General features: G+C 37.3%; 2 long non-coding RNA genes across 2 annotated transcripts; one reads left to right on the forward strand and one right to left on the reverse strand.

Moving 5' to 3' along the window:
* Positions 1-14,335: 14,335 nt before the first annotated feature.
* On the forward strand, positions 14,336-19,112 carry LOC116657131. Its single transcript, XR_004312137.1, has 3 exons — positions 14,336-14,615; positions 16,321-16,419; positions 18,395-19,112. It is a non-coding gene; the product is annotated as an uncharacterized LOC116657131 (long non-coding RNA).
* Positions 15,753-19,029, reverse strand: LOC116657132. The gene is made up of 3 exons (XR_004312139.1): positions 19,017-19,029; positions 17,443-17,447; positions 15,753-15,847 (listed from the first exon to the last, which is right to left on the reverse strand). It is a non-coding gene; the product is annotated as an uncharacterized LOC116657132 (long non-coding RNA).
* Positions 19,113-21,862: the final 2,750 nt, after the last annotated feature.

The raw sequence follows: 21,862 nt of genomic DNA on the forward strand, positions 1-21,862 counted from the left end.
TTGACATATTTTAATGTTATTATTAGTATAAGAGTCATGATGTTACTCTTAAAAATTATACCTTAATATAACCAGTGGGGAGAGGAAAAATAAATTTAATTTCTAATATTTATGGTTGATTTTGCCCTGGTTTTATCTAGCTTTACCACTATAAACAAGGATCTAAACAAGAGTGAAAGGTAAAGGTAATGGTTATTTGAGAAGTTTTGGTAAATCCTTTGTTGGAATTCCTCCCAGAAATTGAGTCACTGAATGACTCTAAAACTAGTGACAAATGTTTTTCAAAGTGAGCTCGTTTCCAGTTCTTTGTTTAACTAATCATTGATAGATCATTAAGCAAATTTTGATTACAGAACACTGTATTAGTTTGGGTTGCCAGAACAAAATACTACAAATTGGGTAGCTTAAAACCATAGAAACTGATTGTCTCACAGTTTGAGAGGCTGCAGGTCTGAACTCCTGGTTTCAGCAGGGCCATGCTGTCTCTTAAATCTGTGGTGAAGGGTCTTCCTAGCCTCTTCTAGATTCTGTTGTTTGCCAGCAATCCTTGGTATTCCTTGGCTTGTTGATGTGTCTCTCCAGTCTGACTGTTACTGGAAGTCTATCCTCGTTTTGTGTGTCTTCACCTTCTCTTCCCTCTGTGAGTGTCCCAGTTTCCCCTTTTTATAAGGGCATCAGTCATATTGGATTAGGGGCCCACCCTGCTCCAGCATGACTTCCTCTTAACCTAACTCATTGCCTCTAGTGACCATATTTCCAAATAAGGTAACATTCTAAGATATTGGAAGTTAGAACTTCAACATATGAATTTGGAGGGGAAGGCAGAATTCAACCCATAACAAAGAGAAAGTTAGAATTATAGGGGAAAGAAATTGCTAACTCATAGCCAGAGAGTTGACCAAGAACCTTGATAATTCTGCTATGTTCTCTGGTGTTTTTTTCAGGCTCTAAGCCAATAAAATTTGGGAGTTCAGCTGAGTCCCTGGGTATTCATCTCTGGTTGGAGAGCTGTTTGGAGGCTAAGTCCATCAGAAGCATAATTCTATTCCTGAGGTGGCTTGGCAAATGGAGCTCACCATGGGTAAAGACAGTGGTAACGTGTGGGTGAGCCAGCAGGAGAAGCAGACAAGTTTCACAAGGTGAAAGGAGCCTTTCTACTCTGGGTTCACTTCCCAGCACATCATAGAAAGCAGTTCCTACTGGACCCATGGAAAGCGCCTGTCCTGGCAGTAGAATGCTGACCCTCTTCTTCCAGAGTCACAGATTTATGAGATTCCCTGTTGATTTCTTTATTTTCTTCTCCCTAGTTGTTCAGAGGAAAATCAGGATAATTTTGAAAGTAGAACTTTCAACCTAAGTTCTTTTATTGCTCCTGAGTTTGTGGTTTTGGGTATTACTCATACATGTACATCTACAAAGTAAGCTTGAGCCGTTGAAATGTGGTCATTAATTAATCAATTGATCTAAGTAAAACCTTCCCTGTTAGGCATTTCTTGTATCATCTTTCCAGTGAGTTTGAAACCAGGTTTGCAATAATTTCTGATCATGAAGGATCCCCTGGCTTAAGACTTGTAGTAGAAAAGTTCATGGAAAGCCTAGGGTGTTAACTTCTTTCCCGGCTGTATTCCAGCTGGTTTTAAATTCCTCTGCTTGCTTTGGCTTTCCCACATTACCTCTTTATGTGGGTGTTATAGGAATCTTCCTCTCAGTGTCCAATAAAACTCACCCCTTCCCCCTCAGTTTCAAAAGACTGGAAAAAACTTGATAGTAATGTTACCTTAAAATTAAGGCCAAAGGATAGACGGAGGCAACTAAGCGGATGAAGGTAGGAGTGGTTGTAATTTTTCACACTGAACTGTTTGTGAGCAACAGTCAGGAAAGAGCCCCACCAAGGGGATTGCCTTTGGTGGAAATATGAGTCCCATGAGAATTTGAGGTTCACCTAGAGGTTTAAGAAAGGATTAGCAATTCATATGTGCTACCAGCCAAAGGCAGAAAGGAAGTTGTTCTTGTGTTGTGGGTGGTCAAATGTCCACGGAGCTATGGGATTGTCTGATGGAGGTAAATAGCAATGAAGGAAAACAAAGAAGGGACTTCTCAGCAGACAGCTGTGCTATTAAGTCATCCAGGCAAGCACTGAGCACCAACGAAGATGTCCCAATGTAGAGAGCACCACACTCTCCCAGGAACCCTGCAGACTGGGGTTCTTGTCTTTCTCTGCCATTAGCTAGTTGAAGGATAGAATATAATCTTTTTGTGTCTCTGAATCTCACTTTCTGAACTTAACTCTCTTTACCATTGGCTCTTGTTCAGCTAACTTTTTCATGGGTCTTTCCTTTTGCTTGAAAGCTCTTTTGACCAAAACTTTGTTTAAATGCACATATAAGCATTTGAGAGGAATACTATTAGTACTGTTATTCATACTGCTATGGGTATTGTATAATGGGGGCAACTCTGTGACAGGCACCACGATTTGAGTGATGTATATCTGTCACTCTCTTTAGTCCTAAAAGTGATCCCAAGAAGAGGTATCCTCATCCTTTATATCTGAGGAACTGAACGTTCCGTAGTTATTAAAGTGTTGAAATGCAAATGGCTACTTAAAAAGCACCCAACCAGTAAGGAGGGCCAGTGGAAATGGGACTCAGACAGGATGGTGAAACTGTAAATGTATGAAAGGCCTGCGATGAAGTGGGGGCCAATAGGAACTCCCTTTTTTCAGGGAAGTGGCCAAGGAAGGCATTTGGGGACAGAGAAGGCTGCTGAGCATCTCAAGGAAGAACCAAAAAATAGGAAAAAGTACAAAGAAGGTGCTAGAAGACAAGATTTTTATTAAAAATCATTTTTACCTCCCTTTTTTATAATTATGAAAATAATACATGCACATTGAAGAATAATCAGACAGGACAGAAAAAAAGGAACTGAAAAAAATACACTGTAGACCTTCCACAATTATTTTCATTATTGCATATTGCCTTCTAATTTTGTCTAATGTTCCAATTTTCCTCAAGTTGAAATCTGCTTAATATTAAATCATAAACTTTTCCCCATGTTGTTACATAGTCTCTATCATTATCACTTTACGTGACAACATTCTAGTTCATATTATGTGATAAAAACCATTTCGCCATGGTTTGATACTGGGAGCTATGCACTTTTATGGGTAAGCTGAAACAGATTCTTCGTAGGTGGTACTTTAGTTCATTACATTTGGGGGGAATCTGGTTTCTAGGAACCATCTTGAGTTTAACAGACCTATGGATCTGTTAAAAAGGAGAGTACCCAGTATCTACTTCACTAGCCACTTGTAGAAGATGGATATTAGAATGTTGATAACATGGAATTAATATTCTAAAAAATAAAAAAAAATTAAAAAGCAGAAAGGAATGAGAAGTGCTCTTTGGGTGTCAAGGAGAGTCGGAGAAATTTAAGACATCACCAGAAAGATTAGTGACTATAAGAATGTGTTTCTGTGTTCTGTATAAGAAGGCATTCGGCATAGTGTGTGCACAATGAAGCCAGAATTCCAAGTAGAAATGCAATAACTTTAAGAAAACTTTTCTTGGCACTGTAAGCTCACACATGTACTTTTATGTGCTACAAACTTGAAAAAAAGTTAAAATTTTGAAGTATTGAGGCCATAGCTATAAAAAATTAAGGTTTTAAACTAGATTTGTGAGAGTAAGAAAATATGTGTTATGGTATGCTAAATGCTATTCTATACAGGACTTTTTCATGCTGGCAAATGTTCTACTTCTGCCAATGTGAACAGTTATTTTTGCTGGCAAAAACAGTTCAAATAAAAACAGAAGCAAGCCGCCATTTCTTAACATGGTAAAGCTGAAAATTTCAAACATTCCATGGAAATTATTTACACATTTATTTCATTGCTATTCAAAGGAAGTAGTAGGAATTCCATGAAATTTTGTGTTTATGACAAAAGTAAATTGCTAGTTAAAGGTATTTGGAGGTTAGAAGTATGATAGGTAGGAGATGATTTAGAAAGAAAGAAGGGTATCTATTTTAAAACATTATTATTAGCTTCAGCCTTCTCTGACTCTGACACGACTAGTGATTCTGAATGAAATATTCATTCATTTCTTCTTTGTGTTTAACCAAATTTTGCTCAGTGCATCCATGGTTCCAGCTAAAATGCTTTCCCAGACTTGCTTGCAGTTAGTGGTAACCACATGACATGCTCAGCTGATGAAATAATCGACAAAACCTGATACATTTTGACCCTTTGCTCCTTCTTCCCTCTCATTCTTGCCTGGAAAGCAGGCAGTGAGGTTGAAGGCAACGGGCAACAGGAGACCATCTCATAGCAAGGATGAGGAACTGAGCTACACAGTGGTAGTGGAGGAGTGAAAAGGAAATGGATCCTGGGGCACTGATGATGCCAGGTTACCACTGGGCCCTCGCCTCTGCACTTCTTATGTGAGGCTGTTTGGTTAAGCCACTGTCGTCAAATTTCTGTTATGTCCTGTGCACACCGATCTTAAGTGAGGCAGAGCCCTTGGTGTGGCCTCTTTTTATAAGCTGTACTTCTATTTATAAACTATCCATTATGATAATGATATGTTTTAAGGATTTTTGTCCTCAAATCCTTTGAGCTATTAATTACATTAACAAGCTAACATTTGTAAAATATTCCCTCTTCCTCATCACTGTATTTAATGCCTGAAAGTGTTTTATACATTGTGTGGACTCAATAAATTATATTTCCAGGCAATCTGGAAAGTTGTTTTAACTCCAAAATGTGCATACACACACACACACACACACACACACACACACACACACACATATATATATCTTTATACAGGTATATATATATCTTTATACAGGTGTATATATGAGTAAACATTCTATATATTTGTCATTATAAATTATGTGTTTAAAAACACTTGTATGGCTTTAAAATACTCAGATATTAAAGCATTACTCTACGAGAATAATTGCCACCTTTTATTTCCTTTCCAATCAGGATTCGTATATTGCTGTAATAATGGACATTTATGTGTTGCAATGAACTCTAAGGTCTTAGGGAAACACAAGAGAACTGATGTGGCTGAAAGGGAGATAAAGAAACAGTGACTTTAGATTTCCTCCAGCAGCACTTGTCAGACCACCTGAATAAGCATTCCGTGAAAACAAAACAAAACACACAGGATTTTAAACTCAAGTAACTTTCGGAAATACAGTATATCATTCTTTTCCTGGTGATTCATGTCCCGTTAAAGTTGCCTGCAGTAGAGAAATCTGTTCAACTTTGTTTAATCCAACATTTTCCAATCTTTGATGTGATTGTGAAAACCTTCTATTCAAGTTATACCTATTAATACCCACTGGAATTACTGTCCTGTGACACACACTCTGGGAAACCCTGTAATACAGGGACCAGAAACATGTAAAATCACTACTATTATTTAGTATTGACCTAGAATATCTAGTGTAGTTGGATAATAATCAGAAATAAAACATACGATTTTTGGAAAGGGGAAGGAAAATTAGGACTTTTTACAGAATACAGAAAGTCTTATTTATCATGATGTCAAGACATTTATTTTGTCCCCCATTATATCTCTGGTGGCCAGAGTACCTGTGTAACACACAGATGCTCAATAAACACTTGGTGGCAGGAAGGCTTGATGAAGAGAGGGAATCTCATGAGAAACCATGCTCTGAGAAACATGCTGGGAGAGCTGTTCAAGAGCTGTGGCTGCATGAGCTTTCTGGACATTTGAACATACTGCACGTACTGTTTCTTCTCCAAATTTTCATTGTTTAGACTTTTGATATTTTTTAAAAGTCCAGTGATAGAAAATACGTGGACTTGCTAGCTATCAGTCCTTCTCAACGTAGTACTCCTGGCAACTACTACCAACTGACTGGAGTAGATGAGGGAGCTGAAACCCGATTGCCATCTATAATGTAGGACTTAGTATTCTGTTTTCCTGGTCAAATAAACATAATTACTTTATAATCACCAGACTCATCTCCCTAGCATTATGTGAAGACAGATGGTTTACTTTTTTCTCCTCAAATACTGCTGTGGTGGTTTAAAAATAATCACAAATTATTTGATATTTTTCTTTTTGATGGAGGGAAACTAATTGCCCTCCCATTGAGTATGGGCTGGAGTGGACTTAGTGAATCTCTTCTAATAAAAAGAATATAATGGAAATAACAGTGTGAGACTTTGGAGACTGGGTACAAAAGCACCGTGAATTCCTGCTTATTCTGCCTCCCTCCCTCTCTCTCTGTTTCTGTCTCTCAGATGATTCAGACATGTGCGTGAACCATCCAACAGCGGCTCCTCCAGCCCCAGTCAGGCCTTCAGGTGGGGCTGCAGCGTCTGCCAACATCATAACTGCAGATCTATGAGAGACTCTCCTCTAGACCCACCCAGGTAATCCCTTATGAATTCCTGACTCTGAGCAGAAACTGAATAAAACTTACTGTTTAAACCGCTTAAGTTTCAGAGTAATATTTAATGCATAAATGGATACCTAATACAACTACATTAAATTAAAAACTTTTAAAGGAATAAAACTCACTTGCAGCCCCTTTAAAAACCCACCTTCTCCTATTCCCAGTTTCACCACTTAGGTATTGCCAAGTTGGCAACTTATCCATCCATACCTGTCTTTTTTCCTTCTAAAGCAAAGATCAGAAAATCCTTTTTGCACAGGGCCAGACAGTAAATGGTTTAGGCCTTGTAGGCCATGTGGTCTCTGTCACAGCTACTCAGCTCTGCCCTTGCAACATGAAAGCAGCTGTAGACAATATTTAAATGAATGAGCGTGGCTGTGTTCTAATAAAAGTTTATTTATGGACACTGAAATTTGAATTTCACATAATATTCACATCACGAAATGTTGTTTTTCTCTTGATTTTTTTTTGAAGCACTCAAAAATGTAAAAACTATTTTTAGCTTGTAGGTCACTTAAAACCAGGCAGTGGGCCAGAGTTTGCTGATTTCTGTACTAAAGTAACAGAATTCTTTATATTTAGCTGACACATGGATGCCCAAAATAAAGACAACATTTTTTTCAGACAGTAACCGTGTAACCACGGTATAGTTAATGGGAAGTAGGTGGGCATGATATGTGCAAGTTCCGAGTCATGCTCCTAAAGGGAAGTGATGGACTCTCCCCGTTGGCTCCCTTTCTTTCACGTCTCACTGGCCTGACTGAAGATCATCTTGGACCATGTGGATGGCAGAAATGTCCTTGGTGTGGTGAAACAAATAGAAGGAGCCAGAATTCCTGCCTCTGGACTGTGTGCAGTCGTACTGTCATGAGAATGAGAAATAAGACAACAATCGTTTTGTAAAGGGAACTCTGCTGTTCGGTTCTTTTCACACTTCGCCAAATCTATATTCTAACTAATCCAGCTGGCTAGACTTTGACTGACATCTCTAAGTGTAATGGCAGATTAATGTGTTGTACTTTCAAGAAGCACTGCAGACAGTGATTAATAGCTATGTGTGAAGTTAAAAAATTCGTTCTTGGTTCCTTATCAAGGTGGGATAGTATGGACGTAGGATAGTTTTAACTTTTTTTAAAACCAGAATTTCTAAATAGTTGCAGGTGTTTGCCTTTTCTTCTGATAGTTGATTTCATGCGTTTGAAAGTGAACAAATGTGTCTTTGTATTCCTTTTCTCCTACTTCTATGACACTTATGGCCAAGGGAGGAACATTATTAATTGGAAGAAACATAAACGATTTACTCCTCATAATCCCTGAGGAATTAATTCACATTGTCCTTTGTGGAGCTTGTTTATATAAATGAATGGACTTAAAATTCACCACCCTACCCCCTGCAAGTATCCCATGGTCCTATGAATTTTCTCATTCATATGATAACTGAAAGAAATTGTAGTTACAAGGGACTTCCTTATCTTGTGAGCGTCTTTTATTTTCCACAGCAGAACTTGGGGGGTCCCAGGCTGTGAACAACAGTGAAAAAAGATCCCACAGTCTCAAAGTCTGGACACCACTATGAAAATCATCAGCCACCACTTGGCAGCACCAGAGGATCAGGCATTGTCCAAACAATTGTTTTGAGTTCTTGTGCTGACGCACAGTATTTCCCATTCATCTCTCTCCCCCTCTTTTTTCCCCCTTTTTCTCCCCGCCAAAAACCCAACTAGCTTTAAGTAGGCACAGTCTTCCAAGTCCTGGCTGCTAGTGTCCCCGAGAGATTTCAGGGCGAAGCAGTCTTGGCTGAGAGTTAGAGCCAGAGGCCGGCCAGTGAAGGGAACAATGTCTGGGTTTTGAAAACAGCTGGAGCTTCAGAGGGAGAAAAGCAGCTTGGCGGATGAGGAAAGAATGTGCTTGTCACTTCAAGAGGCAAGAAACTTCGATTTCCCTCCTGCCTCTGCCAACAAGTGTTTATTGGAAAGGACAGAGTGGTGGTGATGGCAGGTGACTTTTGGTTTGGATTTTTATGGAATTTTTCATGTTTATTTTACCTTTCCAAAGAGCAGATAAATGTACAAATCCCACAGTTAACTATTCTGAATTCTGATTGTGTTTTTATTGGATAAGTAAGTGTTGTTCCTCAAGAGTTATTTTTAAGAATGCCGCCCCTGGCGCATTTTGAAACTCTACTTGCTTTCCTTGCATGTAAGCTAATATTTGTTATAAGGATTTTTGGAGAAAAGTAGCAGAGGGTATTTAAATGGAAAGTGAAGGCCTGAGGGAGAAAAGATCCTGTTCTGAGAACATGAGACGGATTTACAGTTGGGGGAATCGGATGGGCCCACTTAGGCAAAATAGGAAAGTTTTACAGAAACCAAAGGTGAGCTTATGAAAATTTTGACGAAGTTGGGGGGAAAGTTTTTAAGATGTCTTATTCTTTGGTCATGTTTTGATTTCTTTCTGATTTCCTTGGATTCTTATGGAAATGGATATAACAACAGAGACTGTTTTCCCATTCTGAATTCCGTTTGTTAGACTTGGAAAGTATGACCTGATTTTAAGTATCACTTTTAAAATGAACAAAAAGACAGTCCAATATTAATATTCAAAAAATAATGTTACCTTTTAAAAATCCCTTTCTGAACTCCCAACATTTTTCCCTAATTTCAGAATTCTTTAATTGTACCTGTTGTTTTGGTTTTTGTTTTAATTTGACAGCAAGCATGTTAGTTGGATTTGGGGACATAAATGCATCTAAAAGTTAAAATGGGAAATCAGTAGAAGGATTGGGGAGAGAAAGATTATTTCTTGGGTTCTGCCTATGTGACAGGCCCCTTACTAGGTCCTTTCCCTGTTTGAATCTGTGAAGTAAGAATTATTATGCCCATTTTAAAGAAAGGAGACTGAGGCTCAGTAAGGGTCTTCATAGCTTGCCTAATATTACCTGATATTCTTTAAAATGGTAAAGTCAAGTTGTCTGGATTTAAACATAGTTTTGATTCCGAAGTCCACTGTCTTCATTTTGTCCACCACCTAATAAAATCTGGGTTGATAATGTTTAAACTGATTAATCATTAAAAATGGATTGAGGTAACCTGTATATATTATTTAGGGCTCCTCTTTGACTAGTATGTTGTGATTCTAGGTAATGAGACTTTGTTACAAGGATTCAAGAGACCACAGAGTCTTCAAACTATATAATTATTTTGCATCTCCAAATTTCCAAGACTGGAATTAATACTTCCAGAGGGAAAAAATAATCTTCTGTGGTACATTGTTACTACCCACGGTGAAGTTCCTGGCCTGGCAAGGTTCATCAAACCACTTCAGACCTGATAGCTTCCTCCACATCCAAACTGTGTGGTGACCTGCCTTTAACTTGGGCCCTTTTCTCTGAGGTCAGAGCAGCAGCAGCTTCACAAGGCATATTTGGTGTGAATCACGGCAACTTTTTTTTTTTCCAGAAAATGTCTCTTAGGGCTGCTGTTCTTACAAGGGGATTGTAAGCAAAGCAGGAACTTGGATTTCATGCTCTTTCCCAGCACAAGTATGAAGAAAAAGCTGATATAAAGAAGTCAATGTAAGAAAGTCAGTGGACCTTAGGGAATATCCTGGGAACGACAGTCTTTATTCACCAGCATCAGGAGCATCTTGAATGTGTTGACACGTGTTTTTTGTGTGTCCACTTTGTACTGACCATGGTGAGAATATTAAAAATATTTTTAGAATCTAAAAACACTCAGCTCTGAGAGATCACTAATTTGCTTTGCTGTGTTTACAAATACAGTAAATTCAACTCAAACACGGCTTAAGGAATGTCTCAACCGTTATGGAAATGTAGAAGTATTTCTTACAATCTAAAATATTTATAATTAATCAAAACTGCTATTCCCCAAGAATTCTGAGTAATCAGTATCTGTCCTTTGTGAGTTTCAGATGGAGAATCATTTGCACAATGACATATCAGGGTTGTTCAATAAACTTTCTTCTAAATCTTTAGTATGATGTGAGGTGTAAGTGAGAAATGTGCATTAAATAGTCATAGCAATGATTGTTATGAATTCCAAGTGGGGACTGCATGTTCTAATTCCCAAGAATTGAGAGGTCATATTTTTATATTATTGTTTTGTATAATAAAACCTAAAGCCAGCTGCACATGTTTGGCAATTTAGAAATTTCAATTAACTAATGCGTGGTAATAATACTGACCTGTTTCTCCTAAGGATTAAATAAGTGGAAATTTTACTTTACAACTGCTTTTTAAAATAGCATATTCTCATGTAGAACCAATACTATAAGTATAAAAGAACCTTACTATTAAGTCAGTTGGATGAAACATGTAAAAAGTTTTGTCTCTTGGGCAGCACTCTCCGTATAGGGCAAAGTGGATCAGAATAGTTGTCCAGGTGGTGCTACGTCATAAGCCCTGCACTGCTGTTGTCTTTATTATAAAATTGACTATATCTTAATAGACATACTTTTTTGTGTCTAAAATTGAAGAACTTCTAGGTATTGCACTCTGATATTTTAGTGGTTCACTAAATAAATTATTAAATAGGAGAATGTTTATTAAGGGGTAATTTTAAAATGATTTCCTAGTTTGAGTATATCATTCTCAATAGCTTAAAGATTCATGTATTTAAAATTAAAGAACAACTGGATAGAAACATTGTTTGGACATATTGATTGGTCAATATGCCAAGTCTGGACTTTTCTAGGAGGGACTCTGGGCTACCACTGAGCATGGTCTGGCCTCACCTTTTGGCTCAGTTTTGTTGGTGTTTAGTTGCCTGGCATCAGGGAGACTAAACAGCTTAGCACATCTGCCTCTATGCACAGCAGTTTAGCTTTATGTAATGCTTCAGCAATTTGGCAGAGAGGTCAATCACACAGGTTGCTGGAGACAGACTCCTTGATGAAAACCTGGCTTTGCTTTTTACTGGATTTTGACATTAGTCAAGTTTTCTGACCTCTGTGAGTCTCAGTGTCATCATCTGAAAAAACCAGGAAAATAACAGTACCTCATATGAAGCATGAATGAAATGATGGTTGTCCAGCACTTGTCCCAGTTCCTGGCAATTCTAGACTCAGTAAACGTCAGGTGTCATGGTTGCTGTTGATGATACTGTTACTGTTGTAGTTCTTCATCTGTTTATTACTATCATGAGTATTTTTATCATATAAACCAGAAAGTTAATATATAAATCTATAATGAAACATGGTTTAGTGCCTAGAATGCTTGTGTAACTTCTCAATAGTACTTCATTTCTTGGCTTAAAGACAATCTGTATATAAAAAGTTGCCTGGTTAATAAAGGCAAAAGATCAGTTTATAAACAAATTAAAGCATCAATTTTTTTTTTTTTTTTACTTTTAGCTGGAATGAACTCATCTTACTATAGTAGTCTCTGATTACCTCTGCTGATAGAATGCTGATTGGTTAGTATATTTATCTTTGATTAATTCTTTCTGTTGAGGTGAAATTCACATAACATAAAATAAACCATTTTAAAAGGTACAATTCATTGGCATTTGCTACATTCACAGAGTTGTGCAAACACTCCATCTATATAGTTACAAAACACTTTCATCACCCTAAACAAAACCTCATACCCATAAGTCAGTCATTCCTCATTTTCCGCTCCCCCAGCCCCTGACAACCACCAATTTGCTTTCTGTCTTTATGGATTTACCTATTTTGGGTACTTCACATAAATTGAGTCGTACAATATGTGACCTTTTATGTGTGGCTTCTTTCACTTAGCCTAATATTTTTGAGGTTCATCCACAGTGTAGCATTTATCAGTACTTCATTCCTTTTTATGGCTGAGCACTATTCCATATATGTATATGCCATATTTTGTTTATCCATTCATCTGTTGATGATCTTTGATTAATTTGTTTAATTGGAAGATTACTTACATACAGCCCAATAGAAAAATACTTTCAACATGGAATTCAAAAGGGAAAATGTTAGGGTCACGAGACATAAACTCTACATTTATCTAGCAACCACTGGATCTCCAATGACTAGTACAGAACATGGTACATAGTAGGCACTCAACAGATATTTACTGCATGAGTGAATGAATAAACCACTGTGATATGATGTTAAGAAAAACTGACTTATATAGAGAATAAGTGTTTTCCATTGTGCAAATCCATCTGAAAGGCAGAGGGCATGGGAGCTCACTGATGGAGTCCACCCAGGTTAATCATAAGGGCACAGAGCAGAATGAAGAAGAGTGGGTCTGGAGGGTTGAATTGAGAAAGCCAACTCATGTACTGAGAATAACTCAGGTCATAAGTGGGAAAATGCATGCATCTCTTATCTTATTCAGGGCTATATAAGAATGAGTGTTAAATATCATAGATATATACCCCATAGTTATGCTGTCCCTCCTTAAACCTTTGATAGTCTGGTTTATATTATTCTTTATAATATAAAGGGTTACATAATAGCATATAAAAACTAATGATTTTGATGAATATAAAGTTACATTTGTGGAAACTGGGGACATTTAAGACCCACAGAGTGACAGTAATGCTGATCTTTAAGAAAAAATGAAACTTGTCACACTATGTACATCATATGTCTGAGATCTGGTTGCAAAGAAGCAAAATGAAATTAGTAGAAATTTTGCTAGTTTAAGGTCTGGGAAAAGATCTTGTGCTGAATGAACTTACTACACATTTGCAAACATAAATCAGCCTTAAGATATAATTTTCCTTGAATGGTTAAAGAAAAGAATTTTCTTGTTAGCCTGTTTTATGAGCAAAATCAGAATACTTTCACCACCCAAAGCACCATTTCGTTATTCTGAAGATTGTAATGAATTTTCTCTGCTTCAGAATTGCTTTATGTCTCACATGCTGTAATTTTTTTAAGCTGGGAGTAGTTTCATGATGCTTTTATTTTATCTTATTTTGGTGGGGGGAATAATTAGGATTGATTGATTGATTGATTGATAATGGAGGTACTGGGGGTTGAACCCAGGACCTTGTGCATGCCAGGCATTCTCTCTATCACTGAGCTATACCCACCCCCTCATGATGCTTTTATTTGGCTAGCTTAATTCAAGATTTAAACATAAATGCTTATATATAATTTTTCATAGGTTTTTGATTTGTAGACTGCTAGGAATTAGATGCAGTCTCTATGTAGAACACTGGCATTTTATTGAAGGATATAGAAAAGTAAGAGTTTGAGACTGAGAAACATACCTGAGTAAAAGACAAGAAAATAATATATGGGAAATGGCTAAAGATATGGATATAACTTAAAGAAGGGGTGTTTGAAGAAGAATTATTATGGAAAAATGCTAATGAACTAGATCTTTCTCTTTATTAAGGACACAGGATAGTGAACTCAGTGAATGTGAGTTAAGGATATGAATACAGGAGTCAAAAAGACTTGGGTTAGAGTCCCCTCTCCAAACACTTGCTAGTAGACTGTCACTTTGAGAAGATTCCTTAACTTCTCTGACCTTTAGTTTTCCCATATGAAAAATACAGATACAGTAATTACCTTATCAGGTTGTTGGAAGGATTAAATGAGCTTAGATTTTGCACCCTGGTGCACTGTAAATATCCAATAAATGTAAGCTACTTTTATTGTTCAGAGTCAAGGACATTTAAATATTGAAGTGAATCATCAAAGGAGTAAAACCTCTCATCAGGAGCAATTGAGAATATGACAGGGTCATCTCTGTCTGCAAGCAACATTCTTCTCCAGATGATCCATTTATGTAGTTTTCTGGTCCACAATCCTAGAAGTAAACTATAAATAAGGAGCAGCTGTTTCAAAAAATCCTTTTTATACTCTTTCAGTGTTGGCTTGCTATCTCTGGGAAGGAAATTTTTGCTATTAAAATTTCATGTTTGTCACTCTCAAAATGGATTGGAATCAGAGCTTGGCTGCTGATGGGACTCAACTGAAGCTTCCAGTTGGAAGTCAGTGCCTGAGGCATGTGCTGCTGTTGGTGCCCTGCTCTCATCCCTCAGGCAAGCCTCACCACCTCTGTGAGACCAGCCAGATCTGCCTGATATTTTCCTCTGAGCCAAGCGTGTCCACTTTGCCTGGGCATGTGACATGTAGAAGGTCCAGGGAATTGGCACTCCAGGAGCAGCCCTCACCAGTGACTGTTGGAGTTGGTGGATGAGTTCTTGAACTTCTTTTCTTCTTGGGTAAGAAAATTCTCATTTACACTGTTTTCCCATGGGACCCCATCCCAGTCACCCATGTGGGACTGACTTGATAATTCACCTTTATTGGCTGCTTCCTCTTCTTGGCTCCCTTCCTTTACTCTCCCTCAGTGTTTGGGATCACCTCTCAAGTAAATTGCTTGCATTAAAAATCCTTGTTTCAGAGTCTACTTTGGGGGGAGCCAAGTTGGGGCAGGGTGTCAGTGGCTTTATTTGATAATTTATGTATTTATTTTTCCAGCTTAAGATATAATTGACATAAAATTGTGTAAGATTAAGGTATAAAATGTATTGATTTGAAACACATGTATATTGCATCTTTCATGTTTTCACCACAATACAGATTATAAGAGATTTGTTGGGAATGGGAAAGGATGGGATTTATGGGGTGATTGGAAAGATAAGTGTCCATTCATTTTCTTTTTTTTATTAAATTGAAGTACAGTCAATTACAATGTATCAATTTCTGATGTACAGCACAAAGTCCCAGTCTTGCATTACATACACATATTCATTTTCATAATTTTTTCTTCTTCCATTAAAGGTTACTACAAGATATTGAGCACAGTTCCCTGTGCTATACAAAAGAAAAACTTTTAAAATCTATTTTTATATATGGTGGCTAATATTCATAAATATCAAACTCCCAAATGTATCCCCTCCCACCTGCTTTCCCCGGTAACCGTAAGATTGTTTACTAAGTCTGAAAAATCTGTTTCTGTTTTGTAGGTGAGTTCATAGTGTCCTTTTGTGTTTTGGGGTTTTTTTTAGATTCCACATATGAGTGATATCATATGGTATTTTTCTTTCTCTTTCTGGCCCTTCATTTTCAGTATAAGCATCTAATTTAATACAGGCACATCTTGTTGGCATTGCAGGTTTGGTTTCAGACAACCACAATAAAGCAAACATAGCAGTAAAGCAAGTCAGATGAATTTTTTGGTTTCCCAGTGCATATAAAAGTTATGTTATACTATACTGTAGTCTATTAAGTGTGCAATAGCATTATGTCTAAAAATAATATACATACCTTACTTAAAAAATTCTTTATTGCTAAAGAATTCCAACCATCGTCTGACCTTCAGCAAGTCCTAATATTTTTCCTGGTGACGGTCTTGCCTCAATGTTGATGGCTGCTAACTGATCAGGGTTGTGGTTGCTGAAGATTGGGGTGGCTGTAGCAATTTCATAAAATAAGACAACAATGAAGTTTGCTGCATCAGTTGACTCTTCCTTTCATGAATAATTTCTCTGTAGCATTCAATGCTGTTTGACAGCATTTTACCCAGATTAGAACTTCTTTCAAAATTGGAGTCAGTCCTTTCAAATCCTGCCACTGCTTTATCAACTAAGTTTATGAAATATTCTAAATCTTTTCTTATCATGTCAATAATCTTCACAGCATCATTACCCGAAGTAGATTCCACCTCAAGAAATCACTTTCTTTGCCCATCTGTAAGAAGCAACTCCTTATCCTTTAAAATTTTATCATGAGACTGTAGCAATTCAGGCACGTCTTCAGGCTCAACTTCTAATTCTGATTCTCTTGCTATTACCACCACATTTGCAGTTACTTCCTCCACTGAAGTCTTGAACCCTCAGAGTCATCAATGAGGGCTGGAATCAACTTCTTCCAAATTCTTGTTAACCTTGATATTTTAACCTCGATATTTTAACTTCTTTTCAGGAATCACAAATGTTCTTAATGGCATCCAGAATGGTGAATCCTTTCTGGAAAGCTTTCAATTAACTTTGTCCAGATCCATCAGAGGAATCACTATGGCAGGTTAGCCTTATGAAATTTATTATTTAAATAATAAGATTTGACAGCCAAAATTACTCCTTGACCCACAGGATGAAGAATGGATGTTTTGTTAACAGGCTTGAAAACAACATCAATCTTGTTGTAACACTTTCATTAGAGCTCTTGCATGATGAGATGCATTATCAATGAGCAGTAGTATTTTGAAAGGCATTTTTTTCTAAGCAGTAGATCTCAACAGAGGGCTTAAAATATTCAATAAATCATGTTGTCAGCAGATGTGCTGTCATCCAGGCTTTGTTATTCCATTTATAGAGCACAGGCAGAGTAGCTTTAGCATAATTCTTAAGGGCACTAAAGTTTTTGGAATGGTAAATGAACATGGGCTTCTGCTTAAAGTCACCAGCTGCATCAGCTGCTGACAAGAGAGTTAGCCTGTCCTTTGAAGCTTTGAAGCCAGGCATTGACTTTGCTCTCTAGCTATGAAAGTGCTAGATGGTGTCCTCCTCCAATAGAAGGCTGTTTTATCTACATTGAAAAATCTGTTGTTTAGTGCAGTGTCCTTCGTGAATGGTCTGAGCTAGATCTTCTGGATGACTCGCTGCAGCTTCTACATCAGCACTGGCTGCTTCACGCTGCGCTTTCATGTTACGGAGACGGCTTCTTCCCTGCAACCTCATGAACCAACCTCTGCTGGCTTCAGACTTCCCTCTGCAGCTTCCTCACCTCTCTCAGCCTTCACAGAACTGAAGAGAGTTGCTCTAGATTAGGTTTTGGCTAAAGGGAATGTTGTGGCTGGTTTGATCTTTCATCCAGACCACTAAAACTTTCTCCATATCAGCCATAAAGCTGTTTTGCTTTCTTATCATTTGCATGTTCACTGGAGTAGTACTTTTAATTTCCTTCAAGAACTTTTCCTTTGCATTTACAACTTGGCTAAGTGTTTGGCACAGAAGGACTAACTTTGGCCTATGTAGGCTTTCAACATGCCTTCCTCACTAAGCTTAGTCATTTCTAGCTTTTGCTTTAAAGTGAGAGACATGTGACCCTTCCTTTCACTTGGACACTTAGAGGTCACTGTAGAGTTATTAGTTAGCCTAATTTCAATATTGTTGTATCTCAGGGGATAGGGAGGTCTGAGGAGAGGGAGGGAGATGGGGAAACAGTCAGTGGAAGAGTCAAAACACACAGTTATTGATTGGATTCACCATCTCATGTAAGTGCAGTTCATGGCACACCAAAATAATTACAGTTGTAACATCAAAGATCACTGATCACAGATCACCATAACAAATGTAATGAAAAAGTTTGAAATACTGTGGGAATTACCAAAATGTGACACAGAGACTACAAAGTGAGCAAATGCTGTTAGAAAAATAGCAGTGATAGACTTGCTTGATGCATAGTTGCCACAAACCTTTAATTTGTTAAAACACAGCATCTGTCAAACAGTAAAGTGAAGCACAATAAAGTAAGGCATGCCTGTACTAAGTGCCAGACACTGGGCTAAACCCTGGTGGTGTAAGAGATGAGTCCTGCCCTGAAGAGACTCACGTTCTTCTAGGAAAGACAGACATGGCAATTCACCACTAAACTCTGAGGTGACCCGTGCCTTAAGTCAGCTGAGTGCAAAGTGCTATGGGAGTACAGACGGGAGGGAAGCCCAGAGGGCTGGTGGATGTTCAAATTCAGGGATATTTGTGCTAAAGGATGAGTAGAACTTTGGTAGAATAAGGTTGAGAAGAGCCTTTCAAGCAGGGAAAACAACTTGCATAGACCTTGAAGAGACATGGAGTGTTTTCAATGGACAGTTGGAGAAAAGTTCACTGTGGGGTAGAAGAGTGGCAGGAGATGGGCTGAGAGAGTGGAAGAGCCTGAGAATGAAAAGTCTTGTCTCCTTAAATAGAACAGTTGATAGGAGGGGGAAGAACTTGATGCATCAGTAAAAGCAAGCGTGATCATGCCTTGTTCCAGTGCTTCCTTTTCTCTGTGTCTCCAGGGCAAGGAGAAAAGGGAGAGGAGAAGAAACTCTGAAGAGAAGAGAGGCTGTTTATTTTCAGCTGCCATTCGTGAACGAAGATCATTTGCCAGGCCCTTCCCAAACCTTATCCCATTTCGTTCTCATGATAAGCTTTTGAGATAGGACTATTAAGCCCTTTTACTGATGAGGACATTGAGGCCCAGAAGAGGTCTAGAAAACTTTAAAGTTCAGAGTTCACGATGGCCTGGTTCCAAAGCCTTTACCCACTGCCTTGACCACCGTGTTATACTACTTCTTGTTTGGAAGAAGCAAACGTGGAGTGGACAGAAGCGACTGTAGTTGCATTGCCTGGATTGGCACAACAGCTAAGAGGAGGCCATTGGTGGGAGAGGCCACTTGCTGAGTTCTCCTTATCTGGGGCAACTAAAATCAGAAGAAATCAGAAGGTGCAGCCATCATGTTGAAAGTCATTTGTTTTTGTTATTTACTTTGGTGAAGTCTCCAGAAAGTATTCTGGATTTGGAGCATTTGTTTTTTTCAATAAATTCATCCTTAGCAAATGCTAAAAGCATCCAACAGAGGCAGAAAGAATAAAAAAATTAACTTAAGTCACAGCAGTGACAATGCCAGTGTTACAGACTGAGTGACTTTTGGCCTGTGGTTAATCATGTCCTCTAAGAGCTACTGCAATTCTGCACCTCTTCAAAGTTTATCTCTTCTTTTGTAAAAACCTTAAATAAACAAAACCATAGCTTTTCTGCTATGCTTCCAGCATTTTTGAATGGTTTAATTTTTTCAAAGTTTAACATTTGTCTTCAGAACTTAGTTACTAGAATGAAAATGTGTGCCATTAAATTGTCAGTTAACATTAGAGAAAGTTGCCCTAATTGGCATGACTTTTTGATTTTTTTCTATGAACGTCATTCTTAAATCGAGATAGACAAAAAAATAAAATGGACCATATATTTTCATAAATAATGAAAAACCAGACATTTAAATGCTTTTGAAAAGGTTAAGCACTGTGCATTTTCATGCCACACTAGAGGAGAACAGGGAAGGAGTCCAGTGACAGTCTAGGAAATGAGATGGTACGTTTTAAACGTATGACCAAAGCATTAATGAAAAAGCTCTGTAAATTCCACAATAATTGATTTTTTTCCCTTTATTTAAATTTTACTCTGTCTTGCTTACAGACTAAAAATTAGAATATTTGAAGATGGGAGAGGGAGAGAGGTTAAAGAGTGAAATTCATTCCTTAAGAATAGGTTCTGAAATGGGAAGTCATTTCCCAAAACAACAAAATGGGCAATCTATTTTTTAAAATTGAATTATAGTCAGTTTACAATGTTGTGGTAATTTCTGGGTATATAACCTAGTGATTCAGTTATACATATATATATTCCTTTTCATATTCTTTTTCGTTAAAGTCTATTATAAGGTATTGAATATAGTTCCCTGTACTATACAGTAGGACTTTGTTGTTTATCTATATTACATAAGATGTAAAATCTCAAGTTCCCAGTTTATCTCTTTATCCCCCGTTCCCCTTTGGTAACTGTAAATTTGTTTTCTGTGTCTATGAGTCTTGTTTCTATTTTGCAAATGAGTTCATTTGTCTTTTTTTTAGATTCTACATATAAGTGATATCATATAGTATTTTTCTTTCTCTTTCTGGCTTACTTCACTTAGTATGACACTCTCCAGTCCATCCATGTTGCTGCAAATGGCATTGTTTTATTTTATATGGCTGAGTAGTAGTCCATTGTATATAAATCTTGAACTCCCAATTTATCCCTCCCTGCTGCCAGGGCAACCATAAGTTTGTTTTCTATGTCTATGAGTCTGTTTCTGTTTTGTAAATAAGTTCATTTGGTTTTTTGTTTGTTTTGTTTTATTTTTAGATTCCACATATAAGTGATTTCATATGATATTTTTCTTTCTCTTTCTGGCTTACTTCATTTAGAATGACATTCTCCATAACCATCTATGTTGCTGCAAATGGCATTATTTTATTCTTTTTTATGGCTGAGTAGTATTCCATTGTATAAATATACCACGACTTCTTTATCCAGTCATCTGTCATTGGACATTTAGGTTGCTTCCACGTCTTGGCTGTTGTAAATAGTGCTGCTATAAACATGGGATGCATGTATCTTTTCAATTAGAATTTTCTCCAGATATATGTACAGGAGTGGGATTGCTGGATCACAAGGTAGGTCTATTTTGAGTTTTTTAAGGAATCACCATACTGTCTTCCATAATGGCTGCATCAAATTACATTCCCACCAGCAGTATAGGAAAGTTCCCTTTTCTCCACACCCTGTCCAGTATTTATTATTTGTGGACTCTTGAGTGATGGCCATTCTGACTGGTGAGAGGGGAAACCTCATTGTAGTTTTGATTTGCATTTCTCTGATAATTAGCAATATTGAGCATTTTTTTATGTGCCTGTTGGCCATTTGTATGTCTTCACTGGAGAAATATTTGTTTAGGTCTTCTGTCCATTTTTTTTAATATACATTTTTATTGAAGTACAGTCAGTTTACAACGTGGTGTGTCAGTTTCTGGTGTACAGCATAGTGCTTCAGTCATACATGAACATACATATATTCATTTTCATATTCTTTTTCACTATAAGTTGCTACAAGATATGGAATACAGTTCCCTGTGCTATACATATGAACTTGTTGTTTATTTATTTTATATATATTAGTTAGTATCTGCAAACCTTGAACTCCCAATTTATCCCTCCCAACCTCCCCGGCAACCATAAGTTTGTTTTCTTCGTTTGTGAGCCTGTTTCTGTTTTGTAAATAAGTTCATTTGGTTTTTTGTTTTGTTTTGTTTTATTTTTAGATTCCACATATAAGTGATTTCATATGATATTTTTCTTTCTCTTTCTGGCTTACTTCATTTAGAATGACATTCTCCATAACCATCTATGTTGCTGCAAATGGCATTATTTTATTCTTTTTTATGGCTGAGTAGTATTCCATTGTATAAATATACATAGCTTCTTTATCTAGTTATTTGTTCATGGACATTTAGGTTGCTTCCATGTCTTGGCTATTGTAAATAGTGCTGCTATGAATATTGGGGTGCATGTATCTTTTTGAATTAAGGTTCCCTCTGAATATATGCCTGGGAGTGGGATTGCTAAATCATATGGTAAGTCTATTTTTTTTTTTTTTTGCCTTCCAACTGTATGTATCTCTTTTTTTTTTTTTAACATTTTTTATTGACTTATAATCATTTTACAATGCTGTGTCAAATTCCAGTGTTCAGCACAATTTTTCAGTTATTCATGGACATATACACACTCATTGTCACATTTTTTTCTCTGTGAGTTATCATAACATTTTGTGTATATTTCCCTGTGCTATACAGTGTAGTCTATTCTACAATTTTGAAATCCCAGTCTATCCCTTCCCACCCTCCACCCCCCTGGTAACCACAAGTCTGTATTCTCTGTCTGTGAGTCTATTT

The sequence above is a fragment of the Camelus ferus genome, chromosome 2 (assembly GCF_009834535.1).
Source record: "Camelus ferus isolate YT-003-E chromosome 2, BCGSAC_Cfer_1.0, whole genome shotgun sequence".
Lineage (NCBI taxonomy): Eukaryota > Metazoa > Chordata > Mammalia > Artiodactyla > Camelidae > Camelus > Camelus ferus.